Genomic DNA, 27,698 nt, shown 5'->3' with positions numbered 1-27,698 from the left:
ATAATCATTTTCATATTTTGGTGACCAGAGTAAACCGGCCGTTTATGGACTGAGTTTCTAATGAACTGTGGGACTTCCAGGAAGCCCCGTTGGCATTGTTGTGTTTTGCTTGTGTCTTCTTTAAAGGTGCAGCTCGGGGTATTCGACTACCATATCACTCATGTGATTAAACCTTCTGTTAAGCATGGCTCAGCGTCCTCGCCATGCTTTGGTTTCTATTGGTCACTTCTGCTGCTGTTCCGTCACATTATCGTCTCGTAATAACACTTCTGTTGTGTTTTTTGTGCTTTCGCCCCCTCAGGACCGCCGTATACTGGAGCTGTTGTATGGAGCGCTTAATTTAAAGCGACATCCTTAGAATTAACAAATCAGCTTCCTAACGATGTCAGAACATCCTTTAAAATAGTCAAAAAATAATGCAGCAGATTCCCGGATGTCTTGGCTTGAAAGGAGAAACATGCTTTTTGTTTGTCTGTGACAAATTAAATCAGCAATCAATACTATCAATAATGTTAATCTCCAAACGTGTAGGCAGAGCTAGCAGACAATTCTGACACATAATGAAGCTAATCTCATTTGTGAGGTAAGTTTGCATGAGGGTTAAGCATGCTCCACCTGTATTCTGCATGGACACTCACAGGAGTCACTCTGCGTTTTTCCAAAAAGAAATCTTTGTGGATATTTATAGCAGAAAACCCCCGAGAACAATATTGGGGTTTTTTGTGTCTGAGCTTTAAAAAGCCCCAGTGGGGTTTACGTGGCCTAAACATGAACCATGTGACGTGAATGAGATCCCCTTTAGTGGAAAGTACGAGTTAGGCTTTGGATTAGAAAAGGATTGGGCCAACACTGACATGTGCCTGTCTGTTTGTACTTCATTACTACAGGGAGTGCAGAATTATTAGGCAAGTTGTATTTCTGAGGAATAATGTTATTATTGAACAACAACCATGTTCTCAATGAACCCAAAAAACTCATTAATATCAAAGCTGAATGTTTTTGGAAGTAGTTTTTAGTTTGTTTTTAGTTTTAGCTATTTTAGGGGGATATCTGTGTGTGCAGGTGACTATTACTGTGCAGAATTATTAGGCAACTTAACAAAAAACAAATATATACCCATTTCAATTATTTATTTTTACCAGTGACACCAATATAACATCTCCACATTCACAAATATACATTTCTGACATTCAAAAACAAAACAAAAACAAATCAGCGACCAATATAGCCACCTTTCTTTGCAAGGACACTCAAAAGCCTGCCATCCATGGATTCTGTCAGTGTTTTGATCTGTTCACCATCAACATTGCGTGCAGCAGCAACCACAGCCTCCCAGACACTGTTCAGAGAGGTGTACTGTTTTCCCTCCTTGTAAATCTCACATTTGATGATGGACCACAGGTTCTCAATGGGGTTCAGATCAGGTGAACAAGGAGGCCATGTCATTAGTTTTTCTTCTTTTATACCCTTTCTTGCAGCCACGCTGTGGAGTACTTGGACGCGTGTGATGGAGCATTGTCCTGCATGAAAATCATGTTTTTCTTGAAGGATGCAGACTTCTTCCTGTACCACTGCTTGAAGAAGGTGTCTTCCAGAAACTGGCAGTAGGACTGGGAGTTGAGCTTGACTCCATCCTCAACCCAAAAAGGCCCCACAAGCTCATCTTTGATGATACCAGCCCAAACCAGTACTCCACCTCCACCTTGCTGGCGTCTGAGTGGGACTGGAGCTCTCTGCCCTTTACCAATCCAGCCACGGGTCCATCCATCTGGCCCATCAAGACTCACTCTCATTTCATCAGTCCATAAAACCTTAGAAAAACCAGTCTTGAGATATTTCTTGGCCCAGTCTTGACGTTTCAGCTTGTGTGTCTTGTTCAGTGGTGGTCGTCTTTCAGCCTTTCTTACCTTGGCCATGTCTCTGAGTATTGCACACCTTGTGCTTTTGGGCACTCCAGTGATGTTGCAGCTCTGAAATATGGCCAAACTGGTGGCAAGTGGCATCTTGGCAGCTGCACGCTTGACTTTTCTCAGTTCATGGGCAGTTATTTTGCGCCTTGGTTTTTCCACACGCTTCTTGCGACCCTGTTGACTATTTTGAATGAAACGCTTGATTGTTCGATGATCACGCTTCAGAAGCTTTGCAATTTTGAGACTGCTGCATCCCTCTGCAAGATATCTCACTATTTTTGACTTTTCTGAGCCTGTCAAGTCCTTCTTTTGACCCATTTTGCCAAAGGAAAGGACGTTGCCTAATAATTATGCACACCTGATATAGGGTGTTGATGTCATTAGACCACACCCCTTCTCATTACAGAGATGCACATCACCTAATATGCTTAATTGGTAGTAGGCTTTCCAGCCTATACAGCTTGGAGTAAGACAACATGCATGAAGAGGATGATGTGGACAAAATACTCATTTGCCTAATAATTCTGCACTCCCTGTTCTGAGTTACCATAGGTGGAAACCTTAAGATAACTTTTACCAGAGCCCTGTGGTCTCAAGTCAAGTGGCTTTATTGTCATTCCAGCCATGTGCAGTGGGACAGTACACAGTGAGACACAGTGAGACGAGACGACGGTCCTCCAGGACCACGGTGCTACATGTAACGATCAACACAGGACTGCATAAAGTACAAAGTGTGTAAAAATTGCAAAAAGCAGTGCAACACCAGAGAGAACCGAACGATACGACACGAGACGGTGCAACAGAAGTGTTTTGATTGCTTGGGTCTGGCGTTGGGTCATCACCAAGAGTTCAGAGGGTTAAACATTCAAAAATGGCAAAATTTATTGTTTTGCCAGTTTTTCAGAAAGGTCTTTATTTTAGTTTGTATGTGTTCTAAATACCATATTTGAAAAAACTAAACAAATGAAAATGTGTTTTTTCATCAATAAATAAAGTAAAACTAGTTCGTTCCATGCAAACATGTATTTTATTAGTTTAACTGACATCTAATATTCTGCAGACACCAGGTGAAAGTATATGCAGCGAGCACCGTTTCTGAACAGTCAAAAATAGAGCAGTGGGTCTCTTGATCCACGACTTACTGCAGCTTAAGAAGCTCGAAGCAAGTCAAACAAAAACACTCAGCTGGGAAAAACACTGACACCTGGTTCAGAATTTCTGCAAACAATAAACGTGATTTCATAAAACTGTTTGCTGAAATATGGCTGGGCTAGGATGCCCTTCTGCTTTGAGCCGAAAATCTGCCGCGAGCTGCTGTTGACTCAGATATTCTGCAGCTGAAACAAAGGCAAACAGAGAGAGAGTGAGCAGCTTTATAAATCCTCTGATACAAATCCAACCACAAGCAAGTCCAATTGATTCCAGATTGCATTTACCAAAGGATCCTTTCAAGTCCATCGACAGATTGACCGAGTGCTGGGAAGCAGAAAAAGCTGCAGGTAATAATGCACTCAGTGAAAGTCGCTGTAAATAGAAGCATCAGATAAATGCAATAAGACAGAAATGTTTCTAAAGACAAAAAAGGGCTCAGCACATATGCTCTCTCAGTATGAACGGCCTGCCTCATGCACTTGTTACAGTTCTCTCCTGAGTCTCAGTGGCAGCTGAAAAACCAGGAGAGACAGCTACAAGTGAGTAAGGGATTCTTCTGGTCCATCCGCTCAACAACAGGCTTATCAGCAAATCTCGAGGGGCCCTCGTGTTATTTAACAAGCGCTCAGTCTGACCAGCGAAGAAGTGAGGAAGGAGGAAGCAAGGATCTGAGGGTGAGAAGAGAGTGGAACGCTTGTTCTTGAAGTCAGCGGTGGCTCGCAGACGGGCAGCTTAGAGCTCCCGTCAAGCCTGCTCCAAGACACAATGAGACTTTAATGAAGTTATGCTGCTGCAGCACAGCGATGTGCAGGCTCAGGCGCCTTGGAGATAAGGATTGGCTGGAGCATGCCCTGAGGTGCGTGTTTCAACTGTCACTCAGGTAAACGTGGAGAAACAGCAAAGCAGTGATCCCTGGTCATATGGATTAAAAGTGATTCCCATCAGTCGTCCACGTGAGGGTCTAGATTTCACTTTCTGTGGAGGTCAAGGATGAGCGTGTTGTGTCAGATTTGTCCCCCGACCAGATTTAACCGATGAGCTCGTCGAGTGCTGGTTAAATTATTTAGTGATGGAGGGGGAGGACGGGCAGTGTGCTGTTAACCTCTGAAAAGCTCCTTGAGTGGTGAGCAGGAACCTTTTAAACAGAGTCACAGAGGATGAGTGAGAGGGCTTAGGAGTCACAGAGAAAAGGAGAGAGAGAGTTTTTCGTTTGCATCAACCAAGAGGGGAAATGTGCCATCCAAACGTCGGGAGATGTTTGCACATCAGACGAGCTCAAACATGTCTTCGTTTCTCTTCTGTGAGGTAATATCAACATTTTAAAGTGCTGACCTGCAGCATTTGGAGAAACTGCTGCGGTTGTGGCTCAGGGAGGAAAGCAGGTTGGAAGGTTGGGGGTTTGATCCCGGGCTGCTCCAGTCTCAATGCCAAAGCATCCTTGGGCAACAACTTTGAGTTGCTCCTGATGCATTCGTCAGAGCGAGCATGTTCGATAAAAACAGAGCATGAACATATATGTGTTAGAAAAAGCAAAACGAGTGCTCAAGTGGCAAAGTGCTACATAAGAACCAAACCCCCCCTTGTCTCACTTGTAGCTACAGGTTGTGGACGTTATCACTGCAGGCTGTCATTATAGGAAAGGATCCATTCGTTTTCTTTATACTCTTCCAATGCATATCCCAGCTCTCAGTGTAAGAGGCAGGGTACACTGGACGGGTTGCCAATCTGTTGTAGGGATACCACAAAGAGACACAATCATGTGCACCTACAGCCAATTTATACAGTGGCTTGCAAAAGTATTCGGCCCCCTTGAACTTTCCCACATTTTGTCACATTACAGCCACAAACATGATCCAATGTTATTTGAATTCCAGGTGACAGACCAACACAAAGTGGTGCACACGTGAGAAGGGGAATGAAAATCATACATGATTCCAAACATTTTTTACAAATAAATAACTGCAAAGTGGGGTGTGCGTAATTATTCAGCCCCCTTTGGTCTGAGTGCAGTCAGTTGCACATGGACGTTGCCTGATGAGTGCTAATGACTAAATAGAGAGCACCTGTGTGTAATCTAATGTCAGTACAACTACAGCTGCTCTGTGACGGCCTCAGAGGTTGTCTAAGAGAATATTGGGAGCAACAACACCACGAAGTCCAAAGAACACAGCAGACAGGTCAGGGATAAAGTTATTGAGAAATTTAAAGCAGGCTGAGGCTACAAAAAGATTTCCCAAGCCTTGAACATCCCATGGAGCACTGTTCAAGCCATCATTCAGAAATGGAAGGAGTATGGCACAACTGTAAAGCTACCAAGACAAGGCCGTCCACCTAAACTCACAGGCCGAACAAGCAGCTGATCAGAAATGCAGCCAAGAGGCCCATGGTGACTCTGGACGAGCTGCAGAGATCTACAGCTCAGGTGGGGGAATCTGTCCACAGGACAACTATTAGTCGTGCACTGCACAAAGTTGGCCTTCATGGAAGAGTGGCAAGAAGAAAGCCATTGTTAACAGGAAACCATAAGAAGTCCCGTTTGCAGTTTGCCACGAGCCATGTGGGGGACACAGCAAACATGTGGAAGAAGCTGCTCTGCTCAGATGAGACCAAAATGCAAAACGCTATGTGTGGAAAACTAACACTGCACATCACTCTGAACCATCCCCACTGTCAGATATGGTGGTGGCTGCTTCTCTTCAGCAGGGACAGGGAAGCTGGTCAGAGTTGATGGGAAGATGGATGGAGCCAAATACAGGGCAGTCTTGGAAGAAAACCTCTTGGAGTCTACAAAAGACTTGAGACTGGGGCGGAGGTTCACCTTCCAGCAGGACAACGACCCTAAACATGAAGCCAGGGCAACAATGGGATGGTTTAAAACAAAACATATCCATGTGTTAGACTGGCCCAGTCAAAGTCCAGATCTAAATCCAATCCAGAATCTGTGGCAAGATCTGAAAACTGCTGTTCACAAACACTGTCCATCTAATCTGACTGAGCTGGAGCTGTTTCAAAGAAGAATGGGCAAAGATTTCAGTCTGTAGATGTGCAAAGCTGGTAGAGACAGACCCTAAAAGACTGGCAGCTGGAACTGCAGCAAAAGCTGGTTCTACAAAGTATTGACTCAGGGGGCTGAATAATTACACACACCCCACTTTGCAGTTATTTATTTGTAACAAATGTTGGAATCATGAATGATTTTGGTTCCACTTCTCACGTGTGCACCACTTTGTGTTGGTCTTTCACCTGGAAGTCCAATAAAATTGATTCATGTTTGTGGCTGTAATGTGACAAAATGTGGGAAAGTTCAAGGGGCCGAAAACTTTTGCAAACCACTGTAATGACTAATTACCCTGAGACGTCGGTCTTTGGATTATAGCTGGTTTGGGGATTGAAACCCAGGAGAGTGACAGTACTAACCCTCCTAAAAAAATGTTGAAAATATTCTGTAACTGTTTAACCCTTGTGTGGTGTTCGTATTTTTGTTACTCAGCCAGTGTTCATGGGTCTGGTGGACCCGCTAGAGTTTTGGCTTTCCAAATTAACACTATCAAACAATTTTATGTTAAATTACTCAACAGATGTTTACTTCATCCCAATTACAAGACATATGAACAGCAAACATGGTTATTTTTTCCCTTTACCTTTGTTAGATCACATTTATGAATTAATGTGCTTCTCGTTTTTCTTTTATATAAAATGTTATAAATAAATCAGTTATAATCAAGTGGAGTGAGTGGAAAGACACAACACATTTACACGTGAAAAAATAATTAATTGTTTAATTTTTCTTTTGAAAAAAACTGAACACGGGTCTCACAGACCCGAACACCATACAAGGGTTAAATAAATATATTGCTTCACTACCTTTCATATCCCTATCAGTTTTTATTTAGATTATTTTGCATGTTTCTATGATACGAATTAATCTAAATTGCTAAAAAGAGCAAAGAGCCTGATAAACAGGTCCTGATCAAGTACTTTAAATTTAAACCTCATCACTTGTTAATCAAACAGGTGGAAAATTGGAAAACTTGCAGGCAATGAGATCTTTTGAAACGTTTAGGAGACATACTGGCTGCTGTGACGTCTTCTCCCATCATATTGCTGACATTTAATGAAATCATTATGAAAGGATCTAGAACATAGTGTTTCCCCCTTTAGCCCAAGGCACCACTGGGAAGACTGCAGTGTCTACAGAGCCTTGTCAGCCTTTTCCCTCTCACCCTTGCTTCACTCTTGTTCTGCCCAGATAGTCATCTTGTACTCAGAGGTCAGCCCTTGATCTTTTTGTCAGGGTCGACTAACCATTGATCTGTCCCTCTGCTGCTTCCTCTCTCCTCCTCACTCTCTCCCATCATCCCCTTTGGACCTGAAGAGACTTGTCAGTCAGCTCAGAGCTAAAGAAACACAATCACCTGGAATCTTTAGGGTTTGATCTTCGGCCAGAAGTCGAGGCGGAAGAGTCAGAGGTAACTTGTTTCCTGGCTCCTTTCTATCAAACTCTTCTCACATAGCAATTAGGGGTGCAACGATACTCGTATCGATATTGAACCGTTCATACAGTGCTTTCAGTTCGGTACGCATATGTATGGAACAATACAACATTTTTTATTTATTTGATCAACTTTCCTTCTGACGATGCTGTCTGTGTTGAGCGCTCAGTGGATCTGCGCTCGACAGTGCAGCCTAGGCGGAGTAGTCGAACGCAGATTCACTGAGCGCAGGGCAAGCTAGCGAGACAGAAGCTAAGCTCTCCTTGCAACATGGCAAATTGACCCTCCCCCACCCTCATTCAGATCTGGTCTTTGGAATTATTTTGGTTTTCATGTGACGTATGACCCTGAAGGTAAGCGAGTCATGGACTAAAGTAAAACAGTATGTTGGATGTGCCAGCAATGCTCAATTACATGGGTGGGAGCTAGTGTGTTAGCGCAGTTAGCTCGTTAACGTGTTGGCCGTCCAGCCCCACGCACGGGGCGATCCGCGGTAGCTCGTTAACGGAGATTTGCCGTGTTGTGGCGTTAAGGTCATTTCAACGAGATTAACCTGAAAGCACTAGTGGAACACAACGAATATGACTGCACATTTACTCCGACATCATCCTAGTGCAAAGACAAGTGGAAGCAGACAAAACAACAAGCACACATGCTACAAACTTTACCCGAGTCATTTACAGCCGTTAGCACAGGATTCTCCTTATGGGGACCTGATATGTTTAATATGCTGCTGAGAATATAGCCCAGAAGAAGCGTATAGTATAGCTTTTATTTTGGAAAGAGACATTTCTCTGTAATAAACTCTCTTTTCCAAAGATGAGAGATTTCTCCATCAGATAGATTTATTATTTTATTACTTTGTTGTTTCAGCAACATTCAATTTAAAAACTGTACTTTTGAGTTAAATATATATTTATAATTTTAATAAATGACAAATTAAAAAGGCATGAACATTTTTTGTATCGAAAAAATATCGAACCGTGACACCAAAGTATCGAACCGAACCATGAATTTTGTGTATCGCTGCACCCCTGATAGCAATGTTTTTGGTTCTATTCATTTTGAAGCTTAAGCATCCTTAGCATTAAGCAAACCGTTTATTTGGTCTTTTTGTGGCTCCAGACCCATCGCAGCTCATCAGGTTCAGTTTTAAATGGACTGAAATCATCTCTGACAGGATGAAACTATGTGGTCTCCCTGGGTGAGTTGGTGTCATCTAAAATTGAGGTCACCTGTGATGTGCCTTTAAATCTGTATATATGATGCCAGTGGAAAATATGAACGCGCATAAAATCAGTTTATATGTATATTTAATTGATAATACATGCCTATGGCTTTCACATGCAGTAAGCCTAAATAATGCATTGCTGTATCCACTACATTAAAAGACAAAATAAAGTCAGGCTTTTTGACTGTTATTTGAATTCAAGTTCAGAAACACTGAGAACGTTTCACCAAATCAGAAACGTCGCCTGTGTGCACATGTCCACACAGAAATGCACTTTGAGTCACTAAAAACAAAACTCTGAGGAGTGTGACAATTTCACCCGTTTTGTAGTCAGACTGTGCACCATGTGGTTGTTTGCAGGCTTCTGATTGGCTGACATCTCTATATGCTTATGGTTATAATGTGGATGGAGACATTTTTAGAAATGAAAGCTGAAGTTGTGTTTACACTGGACTTGACACTGCACATATACAGAGCAAAGATCCAGCTTGACTGCAGTGACTACTTTAGTCTTTGGAGCAAATACTGTCCTGATAACCACGACAGGAGCAGCCTTTACTTTCTAGAATATGAGGTAACATGAAGTATAGCAGTACATAAAGAGGTAAGAGTCCCTTTGTCACGGTCACAGTGTGGCTGAGGCTGACTGTGTGGAAACACGCAAAACAAAACTTTGATTTAAAAACGGACGAGCTGTTTATTTAAACAGGAGAAAACTAAAAGGGTAAAGGCAAAACTAAAAAACTTCGACTGGGTGAAGATTGAAACGTGAAGAAACCCTGAACGTGAACGTGAAGCCCTGACATGGATACATGTCAAACCTAGAAACATGACGTGAACGTAGCAGACGACCGGACGAGGAATGAATGCAAACACAGACTAAATACACACAGGAGGTGATTGGGGGGAAACAGCTGATTACAATGAACATGGAACAGCAGACCTCTTCAAAATAAAACAGGAAGCATAATGAGATGTGAACATGACAACACGTGAAGGGTGAGGGAGACAAACACAGGGGTGAAGATACAAGGAGCATCTAAGAAACAATGAACTAGAACAGCAACCTAGGAATGAACTCAGGTAACCCAAAGAGCTTGAACATAAACATCAAAATATATAAAAATGCTGAAAGGCGTTGGGTCAAACGACCCAGGATGGTGACAGTAACACTGTAACCATCTTTGTATTTTTGCAGGAAAAGGAATAATGCTTTTCTTTGGAGTTATATTCATACTCAACCATGTAAATCCATGTGATCCGAGGTCGGGAGCATGGCAGGGCCTGTGGCAGCCGTGTGGCTGGACAGAATACATTTCAATACATTTTGTTTAAGCTTGATTAGAACAAAACAGCAGAAAGACGGAGCCCAGATGAGTAAATCATACTCAAAACACAACAACGTTTTAAAAGGCGGTGGAGCGGTTGCCATGGATCCCACAGCCCATCTGGGCAACGCAGCCATTCGTCTTGGCTGACAGTTAATTTATTCCTGAGGCTGTTAAGGATGCACCGTGCAGGCAGAAACCATTTACAAATGTGCGGTTTGACTGTATTTATGATCTGTGTGGGCTTTTGTTCTTATCTGTGCTTTGTGAGGAACCACATGCTCAGTGGTTATAGTAGAGGATCAACGGGGCTAAATGTACAGTCGTGGATCAGTCTCAGTGCAACACTGTTGATCACATGATGGACTTTCTCTTATTTAGTAACTGGGCGGCGTAGCAGCTGCGGTGCAGCACTCAGTGCAGAATGATGATGTTTGGAAAATCAGGGATTTTGAAGCATTGACGTTTTTGTATTTTACACTCACAGCCGACTGTAGATCACATTTTGACACAGCAGCTGTTTTCCAATGAAACAACCAGTGGAAGCTGGTTTGTGACTGTGAACACGTCTCCACAACTCAGTCCTATGGAAAATCTATCGTGGAAGCTGAAGCTTAATGGGAAACCAAGAAACCACAGAGTTTCTGCTAAGAGGCGTGGCCAAAATCCCTCCTGAGATGTGTGCAAAGCTGGTGACCAACAGTTGTGCTTACTAAGGGTTTTGCCACCATTGGGGAAACCGGACCTTACAAATTCCTCTGTGCCATGTGTCTGTGCACCGTCTGAGTTCCTACAATCCGACCTTTTCATAGAGCCACACAAACGGGCATCAGTGCGAGGCCATAAATCCTGTGTTACTGCTGGCTTTTCTAAACTGGCTGTTTTTTAAAAAACTAAAAACACTTTCCAATATCCCATTTGCAGCTTTTTCCCTCTGTGACGCATGATGAATGTGGTGGCTTAGCGCCAGGGAAGTGGCATTTTAGTCTGTCAAACATTTCTCTCCTATCTGCGTCAGCTTGATGTTTTGATGAGTCACAGCGAACTGGACAAACCTGAGTGGGAGGAGAAGGGCAGTGATTTAGCCCGTGTAAATAATGATTGTGAAGTGTGATGTTTGTTCTTCGGGCGTCTTCTGATCACTTTTCTCTCGAGAGGAAAAAAGTAAGATTGAGAATCCACTCCACCTCCTGAACTGCAATCCGTCAGTAACGCTCCACCGAGTCTGGGTTTTATTGTTTCCTCTCTCAGCTGCATTACTTCTGCATGTGTGTAAAGCTAATTGCCAGGCTCCCCTCCTCTGAGCCATTCATAACTCTGTTTACATTACTTTATTCAATTATAGAAGATGCAGCGATTATTCAGTTTTCACCTCGCAGCATCACTTGGAGGAAAAAATTAATACTTAATACTGAATCAACATTTTTATCTCTGCAGGCAACATGTGTGTGAGCAATGCCATAATGGTTAATAATAGAAAACTCTCTTTTAAATCAGTGACATTTACCTGTGTCTGCTTTGTGAGCGTGCAACTCCTTTAACCCTCGCGCAACCGAGCCGATTGCAGAGGTCACTTGATGGGAGACGGCGTGTAACTGTGGCCTGATTAAGTGCAGACAGATTGCCAGCACATTGCAATCAATCAGTCATGCAAAGCAGTCTGTGCTGATGAGTGCAACTGGTTGCATGAGAGGACTCGACACTGCGCCGTCTCCACTGCAGTCGTAACTTTCATCCTTGCAAGCAGAGAAAGTGTGCGGCGTGAGTTACATACACTTACATGTATTTGGCTGAACACACTGCTTGTGGAAATATCATCCAATCTGCAATGAACTGCAAATTTTCCACAACTTTTTGATTTGTTAACAAACGAAAGTGAACATGCCTTACAGTCAGATATTCAGAGATGTTGTACCTCAGCGCCATAATTTAATGATCACGTATAAGCGTTGCAGCAAACCTCTGGGCCCCCTCCTCTTCACTCTGCTGACCCATGACTGCACTCCATCATATAGCTCCAACCTCTTCATCAAGTTTGCGGACGACACAACGGTGGTGGGTCTCATTAGCAACAGGGATGAGACCGACTACAGAAGTGAGGTGAGACGCCTGGCCACGTGGTGTGCTGACAACAATCTCTCTCTGAATGTGGAGAAGACGAAGGAGATTGTCGTGGACTTCAGGAGAATGCACACCCAACATGCTCCTCTGACCATTGACGGAGCGTCTGTGGAGAGAGTGAGCAGCACCAAGTTCTTGGGTGTGCACATCACAGAGGATCTCTCCTGGACGTACAACACCACAGCACTGGCCAAGAAATCACAGCAGCGTCTCTTCTTTCTCCGCAAACTAAGAAGAGCAGGAGCACCAGCCCCCATCATGCACACTTTCTACAGAGGCACCATCGAGAGCATCCTGTCGAGCTGCATCACTGTGTGGTTTGGAGCCTGCAATGCGTCCTGTCATAGAACCCTCCAACGCATAGTGAGAGCTGCAGAGAGGATCATTGGTGTCTCTCTCCCCCCCCTCCAGGACATTTACAGCACCCGTCTCACTAAAAAAGCCCTTTGCATAGCGGCTGATCCCACACACCCAATGCAAAGCTTCTTCAAGCTGCTGCCGTCAGGGAGGAGACTGCGGAGTCTCCAGGCCAGGACCAGCAGACTGAAGGACAGCTTCATCCATCAGGCTGTCAGGAAGCTAAACTCCCTCCCGATTCTGCCCCCCTCTCCCCTCTTCTCCACCACGGTCTCACTGAACTCTGTCACACACACACACACACACACTCACTCTCTGACGCACTGGCCTGCTCCAGTCACTTTGTGGAGCATTGGACTGCCATTACCTCATAAGACTTTGCTGTTACACTATCTCTTACCGTACACTACTAAATCTCCATTTGCACTATTTGCCTATTTTGCACCACTATGCCTTCTTACTTGAATATTGTATATTGTATATTGTATATTGCATAGCTTTTTTTTGTTATACGTAAAATTGTATTGTATTTATTTAAATTTTTACTTTTTAATTATTTTATTTGCATTTTTCAAATCACTAGGGTTTGAGAGTAACGCAATTTCTATTCTGTGTATGTCCTGTACATGTGGCAGAATTGACAAATAAAGTTGACTTGACTTGACTTGACTTGACTCATTTGAGCGTACTGAAAGACAGATAAATTAGAAAATAATTTGTTTTCCTTAACTGTATTTTTTCAGCAGTAAACTCACACGGGGATGCAAACGAAACAACTTGCAGGCAGCCATATGGTGTGAATGTATAGATGTCTTTACACAGACAGGATGGCCCTAAAAGCAAATTATGAGTCAGCCAGTGTTCACACTGCAAGTGAAGATTTATGACAGCCGAGTAGGCAAACTTCTTCCTGCCTTCTGTTTTCCTCTCAAAGCATAAAATCCCTCTGGTATGTGTTCACAGCTTCTGGCAGCAGGTGCATTTGCCCCGGCCAACATTTCCTCAGATCTTTCAGTCAGTCATTGGGAGATGTGGGTGGCAGTTTGCTAGCCTACTGGTCCTAACATTGTTCTGCTATTACAGTGCAAAACATGCAGGAGGTGCACTCTGCCTTGCTGCATGGAAACATTTTCTGCATGTCCAAATCAAACTATCAGCATGTCTGTGCATTTTAAAGACTTTTTAAGACTTGTCTCCTGAAACATTCATAGCAAGCAAATAATGTTCTAGGAAGTGTTGGTCTGGGTGAAGTGTAAGCACAGATTGCAAACAGCTCTAACTGTGTGTCACTCGTGCAAATCAAGGCTCAGAAACCTCTAAAAAGTGCACTAATGCTAGCAAAGTAACAAAGGAGACATTCATGTAAAAATCAGTTAATCATTCAGGCCGTGCAGTAATGCGCCCTGTGCCGTTTACATTGATGTGCATGCACGACAAACCTCATCAAGAACAGACTCGTCTGCAGTGCTCCTACATTTCCTTTCAGACACACACTCACATCCTCACCTAATGAGCTGTTAAAGATCAATAAATGAGCGCTATGCTAGCAGAAGTTCAATTTAAAAACAGCTATTGTTTGGAAAACGTAACATTGCAATCTAAGCTAGATTTCAACAAAGGCTGACGCTCAGAGACCGAAGCTGGTGAAACATTTTACAATTCTAAGTATTCCCCTCACGCCTTTTATTGGCATCCTGTAATATTTATTAATGAGTTCTGCTTAATGCTCCTCATAATCACCACGACATATGAAACCTAATCAGTTGTGCTGATGAGGCCTTTAACTGCACCAATTAGTACATCAGTTGTCAAGTACGTCTATGCTAGTGTCCTGGTTGCTTTGGATAATCCACAGCTGAGAAGGAGAAAAACGATTTAATGTTCTATGATGAGCTCGTGTCAGCATCATCGTGTTGCATCTGCACCAAACTGTAAACAAGACGTAAGGAATGGTGGCACCATCTGACCTCAGACACATATTTGCTTTGTTTCCCCCAATTTGAATAATTAGTATGTTTCTGTTCTGGGACCTCCCGAGCCTGTCAAGCAGAACAACAAGAAGACAGAGCAGGCATCAGTGAGGACAAATATGACTCTGAGAAAGCCCTCTTCATCATGAGGAGGAGGAACCAGGGGTTACAAAGTGCCTTGCAGATGTGCAGCAATGGTACACTTTATGAGATTTGTCAGGTGGATGCATACAAAACCATGAGCGAGTGTGACTCAATGACCCGTCAGAGCTATCGTTCTTGATTTGAACCATTACTGAGGTGCTTTGCATGGTTGCCATTAATGCCATTAAAAAAGTTTGTTTTTTGCACATTTGAAACACTTAAATATCTCAGATCAGTGAACAAACTAATATTAGAAAAAAAATAACCCAACTAAATGCAGAATGGAGTTTTTAAATGATGATATCATTTATTAAGGGAAACCTAGTGCGCGCTGGAAAAGTAACATTTTTCTTTTTTAGAAGAAAAAGTTCACCAACCACATCCTACCAGACCTGCTGAATCGAGAGGTCACTTAAACTCTCTGACAAAGTGAAGTGGACTAAAATATCTTGCAAACATGATGTTATTCAGGCCTAAAACACAGCTGAGAAACAAAGTCGTTGACATCTATCAATCTGGATTGGATGACAAAGCCATTTGTAAGGTTTTGGGACCCACAGTGGGAGCCATTATCCACAAATGGAGAACACTTGAAAGATTGGCGACACTTCCCAGGAGTGACTGACCTACTAAAATTAGTCCAAGAGCACATCAGCCAATCATCTATGCAGTCGCAAAAGAGCCTAGAACCGGAGGAACCGGAGGCTTCACGTCTCAGTTGAGGTCAGAGTTCATGATTCAACAATAACAAAAAGATGCAAAAGTTCCACGGAGAAAACCACTGCTGACCAAAAAGAACACAAATGTTCACCAAAAAACCATCTTGATGACAAATGAAGACGAATGTAACTGAGCTCTGAACTTTCTGAGAGACGATGTACAGTGAAGCAAGAACACGACCACGTCTTCCTCACAGTATATCCACCAATGCCATCAGAAGTCAAACAGTCTAAAAGGTCTGTCTGCATCACGTTTGTCACCACCACACTAGGTAATAGTGCTGAGTTTACTAGTGCAGTCTATTTTCATGGCTCTTCTCAAGGGTACTGAACAGGCTTAGCATAATACCTTTACATGGATTCAACAGTCATTTATTTCTGAGCCACTTCGCTGAATATTACCGTATAAAAGTCAGCCGGGGCCTTTTCTTCTTGAGGAAAATCACGTTAGAGTCCAATAACAATTGAGAACGAAAAAGATTTGTGGCCTATTTTCACGATAAATTTTAGATTTGGCTCCCTGACAGGAAACACACACACGGCAATGGGACAACGCATAGGCAGCGATAAATGGACAGTAGATGGAAACAATGTATCTCAATGAAGGCACGTTTTGTGAAATAAAAAAGGAGTTTTAAAGCCAGTGGCACTCATAATTGAATATATTGGGTTCTAGAAGTGTTTCTCATTACATTTAATTTATCAAAGTGCTCACCTTAGACTAAGAGCATCAATGCAAACAGCAGTTTGTGCATAATAAATATTGGTGAAGGATTAGACAACGGATATCCTCCAGTAGCTGAACAACTCTGCAGAACTTCACAAAGAGGCAACTTGTGTTTGGATATTTCATGATGTACGAGCTCACACACACACACACACACACACACACACACACACACACACACACACACACACACAGTGGAGAGACTCCTCCTTGTCTGATAAGGCAGGAAAGCTGCATGCGAGGCACTGGATTGCTGAACTAAGCAGACACGACTGTCTCAGGCTCAGGCAGCCAGTGCAGCTGCAGAGAAGCAGAGAAGCAGAGCCTGACACTGTGCAGTGAAAGAACAGCAACAAATGCTGCAGCCCCTCCAGTTCTCTGCGATGCATTCATTGTTTCAAAAGAAGTTGTGAGCACGCCGTCACTTAAAGTGCCATCGGATCAAAGTATCATGCTGCTGCCTATAAGCTGCAGTTAAAGCTAAAGCTAAACCAGCCTGTAGCCCCAGCATGCACCTGCACCCAGCCGGGGCCTGTTCATGTGCTCCATGTAAACTCATCATATTTCTTTTTAAAAACCTCTCCAGCCTGTGCTGTTTTGCATAAGACGTGTTATGTTCTTGATGAATATTAATGATCTTGTGGAGATCTCAGTACGATTGTTGCTGTTAGGTAATTTCCATTTCCCTGGCTAAAAACACTGCTGACCCCCCTCCCCCCCCCAACTTCCCATCCCCCTGTTACAGCTGAGCAAGTAATAAGAATCAAAGCACCGTGCCAATTACATACAAGGGCATCTCGAGACAACAGAGGGGCAATGCATAAACAGCAAATGTTGTGCCGAGAGAACGCCACCTCTCAGACGGTACAACGGATCAAAAACGCTACGTTATATTGTGCTTTGGAGCTAAATGATCAGATTTTAAATTGCACTATTGTATTGATCTGAAAAATAAACCCCACCTGTTTGCCAGAACTGCAGAAGAATTTATCTGGCTTTCTGAAGGAACAGGGCCTGGACACGGAGCAAGTCCATCGTTTTGACAGCTGTGATGCATCATAATAATATGTTAGGGAAGAACAGGCCACACAGCCTGCTTCGGTGCTACGGGGCAAATCTGCAAATCTTTCAGGTTTTTTCAAAATACATTGAAAATGAATGAGCCTTTCTGGAGAAAGAAGTTAGAAAAAAGCAAAAAGTTTAGTCTTTAGTTATTATTACTTTGTGTTCTGGATTCTGGTGATTTCGTTATTCATACGAGCTCTATCATCTATGTAACACAACTTCCGGTTTTATGCTGATAGCCATTTGTCTCGTGTTAGATTGACTTCCCCATGTCCTGTTACCAGGTTTAGTTCAGCTGTGTCTAGTTTCCCAGACGTGTCCACTCATCTTTCTGCATATATCCAACCAGAGAAGTTCCTGAAACCAGGGGAGTTCCCCCCACCGCCCTTCACAGACCTGAAGGTTCTATCAGTCTTTTGTCCACAGCGTACTGATTTAGCCTGTGGTTGCATATTGTCGGGCCATCGGTTTCCTCTCCATAGTTTAAAAAGTATGATGCGCTCTGTCTCTATGACTGCCCGTCTTTACCCAAAACCTTTACAACTGTTATTACCACGTGACGTGTGGGCTTATCCAGATGATGCAAATGCACACGTTGTCACGGTCGGTGTGGCAGACCGTGGGGGTGAGAGTTTAGATTTAGTTTAGATTTTAAAAAATCTGAAATCCAATTTCACAATAAGAGCAGAGATTGCTTCACGTTAACACAAAGTGCATCACCTGCTCCACAAAACAGGAAAAACCCACTGTCACTAATTATGAACGTTTGTGCTTGGAATAACAAATGTTTCAATGACATCAAGATACCGTAGAGTGAATCGTGATTGTGGAACAACAGCAAACAAAACATGAATATCTTATTTATCTGTATGGTTTTTACACCGTTTTTGGCGTTTTCTGTTCTCGTTAAGTCACAGTTTGAGAGAGAAAGTACGAGATGGAAGCATTTATTGTTGCTGTTTGTGTCATTTTTGGGCTCTGTAGTAATGAGGTGTGGTGTCTCTCCTTCATCCTCAGAGCCTTTTGACAAATCAGACATTTTAGTACTGTGGAGGGATACAAAGAGAAGGCAGACTGGCAGGAAAGTTGGAGGTGGACATCTGCACATCTGCTCCTGGCTATTTCCACACAGTTATGAAACGTAGCTGAAACACATGAGAGCACAGAGACATGATGCTTTCTTATTCTGAGCTGCTGACAACCTCACAGTTTCTCTGCTAATCACAGTAACGAATGTCCTCTTAGGTATTATTTTTGCATCATATCCTCTTTCTATGTGAATTTGACTAACATGCAAAACATGTATTACAGTAATTCATAAGCAGTAGGGCCACATTTCTAAGCTAAATACTGTAACAGCAAAGGATGTACATATCACCAAGTCCTGTTTCTTGAGTGAGTCATCATTCTATGGATTTTTCTTTTAAATGTCAATCCCAGTATTTCTCCTTGGGTGCTGCAGCTATGGGTCTAAAAACAAACTGCAAACCACCAATGACAGCTGCTCACCACTGACTCATCTGTTTAAGGAACTTAAATCAACAATAAAAGTGTCGCCCACTGTCGAGCTCTTCAGTGGTGCCGGCTTCCTGGATGTCTGCCTCCATAGACCTTTTAGAATAAACAGTACCACTAAAAGGGTCAAATCAATGGGAGCTATTTTAAATGTGTCTGCAGGGTGGCCTTCACACTGAGGCTGGGTGTAATTCCTGGGTATTTCTAGCAGGAAAGCTAAAGGAAAGATTTTAAGGCTTAAAATAGTTTGGATGCTTGTGGCTCATACTGTAGTCTCAAGGCTGTCGAAGATGTTGTTAGAAATGCTTTTTAATCTCTGTGACAAGAATGTCCATAAACAGCTTTTTGAACCGTACTCTGACAGTGGCTCACCAAAGTTTTAAAGCCCGCTTCAATCATTGTGCGATTTCGGACCAGTTTAGACCGTAAACTGGCACATTTTAGGCCAACTATGGACTCTGTGTGGTTCCTTGAGATCCAGATGTGGTTAAGTTTCATAACCAACCACTCAGTGCCAGGGTAAAATGTGTACTCTCAGCCTTATTGGAGAGGTTGCTGGAGTTCGCTGGTAGTCACTATGAAATCAACCTCAACTGAAGGCCTAGAAACAGGTCAGTGAGAACCCTGCATAACAAATGCGTGTTTCCAAACCAGTTAGCAAGTGGTTAGCAAAAACCTTGTTGTGATTGCTTTGTTTGCTAGCAGCAATGCAAGAAAAACCAGGAATGTAGAATATTTACTTTGAAATTAAAAGCTGAACCTTCTGAATCAATTCGGTGTCGGTCGTAAGGCACAGCTTTTATGTTCTGTGTTTGTAATTTTTATTGCTTTTTTCCAAGTTTCACTACTGCTAGGTTGTTTGTTAGCAAGGAGTGCTTGCATGCTAATCAGCGTCGTCCAGGATGTAGTCTGCTTGATTTCTTTACGTAACATTGTCAAAACCAGTTTTATGTTTGGATCACGACTGTAAATGCTTATTCACATTTTATACAAATATAAGCCACCATTTAAAAAGATGTACCTTTAATTTTGAATTTTACCTTTACTTCATGCACTCTTGGCTCTCTATGACATCATAAAAATCCCCAGTTTGAATGAGCCCATTTTTGCTCATTTGTCCTATAGCTAAACTAAGGCTATAAGGTAGGCAGTCACAACAGTGAGGCAGCTGATGTCATATGTAATATGGTTAGCTCTAATTTTGTCAAACCTGCAGCAAACCAGAGGAAATGGTATGAACAGGACACCATGTATGAGCCTAAACATATAAAGCTTTTGAAGAAATGCTGCACTGATATTACGTCCTCTCGCTCGTTTAAATGCCAGTCTGGGTTAAGCAATCAGCACATTTTCCTCTCGTGGTTTTTACGTATACAAAAAGCACTTTTCCCAAACACTAAATCAGTGTGGCTGCCAAGTCTCCCAAGAAACTCATCCTGCCCTGATTGGCCAGCGTTGTTTTCCCTCAAGTGCAGGATGAGGGAAATTAAACTATAAAGCATCTGCAGTCCCCGTGTTTTCATAACATATTTGCAGCAAGCAGACATGGATAAACTAAATTGGATTTCATTAGCACTTTAATACAAATACAGGTATATTCACATCACTGTGCATGCTGGGAACGCCAGGCACCTCACTCTGACTCTGACACCACATTTCCAGATCTGATCAGACACCAGTCCAATCTGACGAGGAAATTGAAGGAGGGCTCTCGTGAGAGTTGGTCCACCTGGGAAGCTGCTGCTGCAGAGATCTGTAATTACAGTCAGCGAAAGTGAAAAGAGAAAGAGGACAGAGACACACACAGACATCGTGATGGGAAGGCAGCCCGTAAGCAAGCTTTTAACGTGAAACAGTTTCTTGGTCCGTCAATGCAGAATGAAAGTTTTTGTTATCTGAGTAGATCAATTTTTCATGTTGCAGCCAGATATATCACCTCATTGTGAGAGGACAAGAGAAGGCGTGATGAGCCAGCAACCATCAGTTTTGTTGAGTAATATGAGCTACTTATTGCTCAAAGATATATACATCTGAAGACATCATTTCAGCTCTGGAGACTTTGATAGGACTGGATGTGACACATTGGGAGGCTGTTGGGATGCAGCATTTTAAGGAATATATTGGCACATTTTGAACGTGATGCTTGCAGCATATTTCAGTTGGAACAGGCCCATGTTTAGCACTATGTGGCATTCATGCTCCTTTTGACAACGGGCAGAAAAATCCGGGAACTGAGGAGCCCAGCTGCTGGACTTTTGGGAGAGGGATACTGTCCCGTTCTCGTCTGATACAGGATTCGTGGGTCTTGTTTCTTGGTGAAAGCTCTGGACTTGCTAAAGGATATAGTTAGGGCTGGACCAGGTGACCCTGAATCCTCCCTTAGTTATGCTGCAATAGACGTAGGCTGCCGGGGATTCCCATGATGCATTGAGTTTTTCCTTTCCAGTCACCTTTCTCGCTCACTCAGTGTTAACAGACCTCTCTGCATTGAATCACACTTGTTATTAATCTCTGTCTCTCTTCCACAGCATGTCTTTATCCTGTCTTCCTTCTCTCACCCCAACCAATCACAGCAGATGGCCCCGCCCCTCCCTGAGCCTGGTTCTGCTGGAGGTTTCTTCCTGTTAAAAGGGAGTTTTTCCTTCCCACTGTCGCCAAAGTGCTGCTCATAGGGGGTCATATGATTGTTGGGTTTTTCTCTGTATGTGTTATTGTAGGATCTACTGTACAATATAAAGCGCCTGCTGTTGTGATTTGGTGCTGTATAAATAAAACTGAATTGAATTCATGTAACATGTAAATAATTAGTTACCTCAAGTCAAACAAGTTTTTGCATTTACATTTGATGCTGCATTCTAACTCTTTTGAAATTGAGGCTGTATTTTATTTGAGTTTTCCAGAAAGAACTCAAACCCTGCAAGCCAGTGCAGCATTTACTTTCACTGCATCCTCTGTGTGCTTTGCGCAGCACCGTGTGCACGTGCAATAACTGTGAAACAAGAGGAACCCAAGTTTCCCAAGCTGCAGAACAGCTGGATTGCTTTGACCTCCATAGCTTCAGCCAAGCTACCAACCATGGCCTCTCACCGTTACAGAACAACAAACACAGATGGATGCAAATACAGCCGCTCCTTCTGTCAGACAGCAGGGCAGCATTAATACTGTATGTCTCGCTGAAAGTAGCATGACAGTGAATGAGTCCTTTGCATCTTTCGTTCTCTTTGTTGCTCATATGAAAATCAGGAGTGCGCCTCACAGTGTGATGGTTTATTTTCAGCACAGGAGCAGAAGGGCAAAGACATCAATGAAGAAAGGAAAAAACGGTTTGTTCCAGCACTCGGCAGCTTGTTGAGTGCACAAAGTCAAAGTGAAATGCCAGAAAGGAAAGCTTTGTCACTCCAGTCTCAGCAAAACGGAGAGACATGATGACTGCAGACACAGAAGCAGAAAAGGTTTTATGGTGGGATAAAACATGCCGGGCCAAATGAAACAACAGAAAACATGGATGTAACAGGTGATGACAACACGCATTTATATGCTCTGTTTAAAGAAGGTGCTTCACCTTTACAGCTTTGACATTACTGGGAGAAATCATGCCTCCCGTGGCTGGACACTGCTGTTTCTGCTCTGTGATGCTCATTTCATGTCGGCTTTGCCGTCGGCTGCGAGCGTGGGTGTAGGGAACAGAACATGAGCTTTTTCACTGAGAGAAAAAGTCATGACTCTCGAACAAAAAGCCAACTGATGATGTGGCTCCGTTGCATTCGTATCGATTTCTGTCAGTAGAAAGACAGTTATTAACCAAAACTCTTCACTTCAGAGGGGCTGACATTAAATATAACACTTATTGTTCAGCTGGTGGAAGATGTAATCAAATCTCAATGAACTGAAAGGCTTCGCTGAGCTTCTTCTTCAACAACACAACAAAAATGATGCAGCAGGTTGGTCCATTTTGCTGAAAATTCCACACAGGGGGCGTGTTTGCATGCGTGCCACTGCATGCTACTATATGCATGTCTGACAGCATCTGGGTCGCTCCTAATGAGACGACGAATGGAGTCCTGGGAGATCTCCCCCAGACCAGTGACTGAGCCCGAGGTGCAACCTGGGACTGAAACAAGACGTCCCAGAGGGGTTCTGTTGAATTTCCTACTCTTGCAACATGATGCCGGGCATTGACATGCTGAATGATGCTACAGGCAGCTTAACGTTTTCTTCTGACCCTGCTTTCAGACCTGAATGCCAGTGGAAGTGCCGGGCAGTGAGCACAGGGCCCAGTAGAGGACGTTGGGCCCTCAGGCCACCCTCATGAAGTCTGTTTCTGATTGTTTGATCAGAGACATTCTCAACAGTGGCCTGCTGGAGGTTTTGTAGCTCGGGCCATGCTCGTCCTGTTCCTCCTTGCACAAAGGGGCACGTACTGGTCCTGCTGATGGGTCGGGGCCTCCTACAGTCCTGTCCAGCTCTCCTAGAGTGACTCCTTGTCTCCTGGGACTGTGCTGGGACACACGGCAAACCTTCTAGTAATAAAATCAAGATTTCGAGAGTTTCCTGGAGATGATATATTGATATTTTGGTACTCGTATTGTTGATATAAAGACTTACCAAAAGTTGTGTTTGAGTTAAACTGGATATTAAAGTAAGGTGATGTTTAAAACAACTTATTCTCTAACTGCTTAATGGTTAATTCTCTGCATCTGCTGAGCATCAGGCTCCTGTGTTGTATTGTTCCCGTATATCTAGAAGTGGCAACAAAGACATAGTTAACAGGAGGATTATTGTCTTCAGTTTATGTAATGCTGGCTTTGGGATCTGGCATCAGTTTCCATGAAGTGCCCACAAGGAGCACGTGCTGTCAGCAGGAGTCTTTTACTGATTAAATAATAATTACTTCTGTTTAACAGGAACGTTTCTGTTTAGATTATCACGACTATATTTATTAAAGAAACTCACTCACACAGACACTAATACATGCGCTCCAGTGCTACAGCCGATGTAAGCTGGTTACATAAGGACAGACTGGAGGCTGGCAGAGTGCAGCAGTCAAAGCGCTGCATCGATGCAGGACGAGAGTGGATGGATGTGCTCGGTACAGTTTGCATGTTTAATCACTATCAGCTTTGTGCTGATTCATGCACTTGGTACTAAACATGGAATCTGTTGCCTTTTGTTCATATTTAAACATAGAATTACAGCTATGCTAATAATCTCATCTGATCTACGGTTAGCATGAGGTATTCCAGGTTGCTGAGTTTATTCCGTATGCATTATCGCTGAGATGTGATCATACGCCTGATTGCATTCTGTTCACAGTGCATTCAACACACATTTAGCATTTGCTTTGCATGCAGACTGCATATTAGTGTGTAAATGGAGTACACACGAAGGTCAGAATTTTAAAGCGTGTGTTAGCTGCACCATTTAGATAAGCACTGGAAGGAGAATGCACCTGCACACAGGTGTTTGACGTGATGGCTATTTACAGACTGTGCTACAGATACAACCTGTGGTCACGAGGCACAAATGTGTGTTCCACAAATGTTTGGTAAGTGGTTGCCAGCTGTTGCTAGGTGAAATCAGTCACAGAGAGGGTTCCTCCTGTCATTGGTGGCGAGCAGATTGCTGCGCTCACTCGTAGTTTGTATGCAAGATACCAAATGTTCTGGAAACACTTGCAAGCTACGAGCCAGGCAGTAGTAAAGCTTGAAAATGTGTAATGCAAAGTGGACCTGGGGAACAGCCTTCAAATTAAAAGTTGTGCAAGTTTTAAAAGGCAGGAACCAACGGCTCATATCAAAGTATATTTTTCACTGACTGTGATCGACACCGAAGGTGTCAAACATATGGCACGGGGCCCAGAATCAGCCTCCCAAAGACTCCAATCTGGCCCACTATATGGCTTTGGAAAATGTGAAATAAAGCTTTTCCTAATGACAAAGACGTCATCAATGGCCATTCATACTACAGCAGAGTAACAGATAAACATTTAAATAACAGGACATTTCCTGTGTTTTTTACTATTCTCTGTCTTTATAGTCTGCAGTCTGGGCAGAGACTTATCAAAACTTTTCTTATCATTTAAGAGAGCCATGCTGACAGATTTCTTGCATTTGCAGCAAGGAGAGTTTCACTGGTCCGTGTACGGCCCACGATGCTCTAGTGTTGTCACTGTGTGTTCGCATGCTGTTTGCTGGTTTCCATGATAGTTGTTCTACAAACTGAACCAGTTACTTAGACAGCCCGAGAATACTGTAGATACTATATTACCTCCACAGCATCATGTCATTCAATACATGTAAGGGAGTATAGTATAGTTATAGTATGTTATAGGTAGCACTACACCCCCGCTGCCCCTCTTTCATAATCCTTTTATTTATTATTCTGACAAAAAAAACCCCTCAAACAGCTCAAACTATCTGCCTAAAACAGCTTTCACCCTTCATAGCATGGATGCAGTAAATGTCATGTGATGTCTGGTCGCACCCCAGCTGGGTAGCTGGCAGCTGGTCTGGGTGAGGCCTCTATAAATCAAGCTTGTTTTAGTGCATCTTGTAAATTTCTTTGTGTAATGCTCAAGAGCAATCTGTAAGAAGCTGTAGAGAGACCTGAGCTAAAGTAACAGCCACACAGAGGGAGGTGCTGAAATGATCATGTAAATATTAATGCTAATGCAGGAGGAGGCAGGAGGAAGTCTTCAGTCATGAATAACAATAATTTCAGACAACATGTGGATATAAACTAACTCTGTGCCTGCTGTAACAAAGACAGACTCCAAAAGCACACATTTATAGTCACGTACGTTACACTGCTCCAACAGAAGCACGTTTCTTGGTAAATGGCCTGTATTTGTATAGCTTTACTAGTCCCAAAGGACCCCAAAGCGCTTAACATATCCAGTCATCCACCCATTCACACACTGGTGATGGCAGCTACATTGTAGCCACCCTGGGGCGCACTGACAGAGGCGAGGCTGCCGGACACTGGCGCCACCGGGCCCTCTGACCACCACCAGTAGGCAACGGGTGAAGTGTCTTGCCCAAGGACACAACGACCGAGACTGTCGGAGCCGGGCCTCGAACCGACAACCTTCCAATTACAAGACGAACTCCCAACTCTTGAGCCACGATCGCCCCGTTTCTTTATCACAGACAGTTAATATTTGCAACAGTGCACACAACCTTTTTTCTACTGCTGATTAGGATGGATGCAGATGAGATGGTTCACTGCACAAGTCCATCCTCCCTCTTCTGTCATCCACCCATCCAGCATCAGTCCATTCCTCATCCATCACTCCTTTCATCCGTCCCTCTGCAACAGCAGCATTTATGTAAGAGATACAGCCCAAACACTATAAGCCAAATGGAGTGAAGTGGGCCTACTTTAAGGGCTGTGTTATGAGAGGAGTTAAAATGCCAATGCTGCTCACTTGGAATTAATTTTCAGTTGAAAGAGTGTCGTTTCCAGCAGCCTCTCGTTTTCATCTTCATGCATCGGGCCAAAGTTACTGGAATAAATTGCTGTGTTACTGTGAAAATATCAATCAAATGAAAATGTCCTCTCACTGATTGACCCTCATGAGGTTTCCTGCTTAGAGTCCCTTCAGTTTTCACAATTTTAGGCTGATCCATGATCAGAAATCTATTAGATCAAACTGTTTCACTTTTTTTCACAGCTAGTCAGACATGAAAAGTTATACTTATATAATCAAATATGCTGTCATAGCCCAGTATGCATGTTAGCACACGTTAGGCTTAAGAAGGCTAAAACAACTACTCTAAGTGCTGTTTTGTTCCTACTGTGTGACCCATGCAAGTGTTTCTAACACATACTGTAAGCATCTGAGACCATAGCCTGTATTTAAAAGACGGATGTACCCACTGTTACCTCACCCAAGTTACCAGCTAGGTTATTAGTTACTTTGGCTACTTTAGCTAGCATAATGCGTACAGATGCAGCGCACAAACAGCAGCTAATTATTGCAACGTAACAGACTAATAATAAAAACACAAGAACATCACAAACCCTTGGACGAGCTGTTCCACACAGAGCAAAGTTACTTGTCAGATAATAGTGGAGATGATTTCATATCTCCTTTCAAACTCATCTCTCTCTGTGTTCAATATCAACAATCTCCTCGTTGTTTTTCTTTCCTCCCCCTGCCTGTTATCACCGGTCGCTCCTCCTTTGGTAGCATTTTCTCCTCAGATGAATCCCAACAATCCACAAAAACAATTTTTTGTACTAATAACTTTAGTCACAAGATGAAAAATGTTAAGATAAAGTTTTAGCCCATACAGGTGTCTGAGTTATGCCCCCGTGTCGACGGTGTTCTCAGACTTTACATTTCCTTTGATTGTTTCTATATTTAGTGTTGGTTTAGTGTCAGCCATAATCTCACTTTTCCTAACAATTTTCCAACTTTTTAGATTTTGTATTTGTTTGTATTTTAATTAATTATCTTATATGTTTTGCAATAAATTATTCATCCATAGAATGTTTATCCATTTTTTATCATTACATAAATAATATACATATTATATTATATTTTATTATTCATATATTTTTCAGGTCAACAGACTCTCTAATTGCAATCAGCAGATCACACATTAAATTAGGCTGTAATAAACATGTACAGTAATTTTGAGAACCAGCTGCAGGTTAAAGCATTAATTAATGGATACGTATCATTAAATTGGGAGTGTTCACTACATTGATTCCCAAAGGATTTTGACTCATTAAAGTATAATTAGACCTTATCAGTGGCACACCACACTGGTAGAAGTCTGAATACGCCAAAACTCATTGATTAATGGAAGGGAGTGGCATCTCCCAATGATCCTTTTATACTGAAATTACTAGATAACACGAATCACTCACTGAAACACGTCTTTATCGTTTAAACCTTTAAACGAACAAAATATATGGATTGTAAATCATATGAAAAATATCCAATAACCAAGACCTTG

General features: G+C 42.8%; 1 long non-coding RNA gene across 1 annotated transcript in view; it reads left to right on the top strand.

The window, feature by feature from the left end:
* Nucleotides 1-7,422: 7,422 nt before the first annotated feature.
* Nucleotides 7,423-27,698, top strand: part of LOC146557453 (uncharacterized) — a 58,771-nt gene continuing 38,495 nt past the window's right edge. The window contains exons 1-2 of the long non-coding RNA XR_014888549.1: nt 7,423-7,531; nt 8,681-8,759. This is a non-coding gene — a long non-coding RNA (uncharacterized LOC146557453). The remainder of the gene's footprint in view (nt 7,532-8,680; nt 8,760-27,698) is intronic.

This window comes from Mchenga conophoros, linkage group LG15 (genome assembly GCF_057382185.1).
Source record: "Mchenga conophoros isolate Kocher_MC1m ecotype Shallow Benthic linkage group LG15, M_conophoros_male_GT1.1, whole genome shotgun sequence".
Classification (NCBI taxonomy): Eukaryota; Metazoa; Chordata; class Actinopteri; order Cichliformes; family Cichlidae; genus Mchenga; species Mchenga conophoros.
Note: the sequence above shows the minus strand (reverse complement) of the source record. Positions and strands in the feature narration are given on the sequence as shown.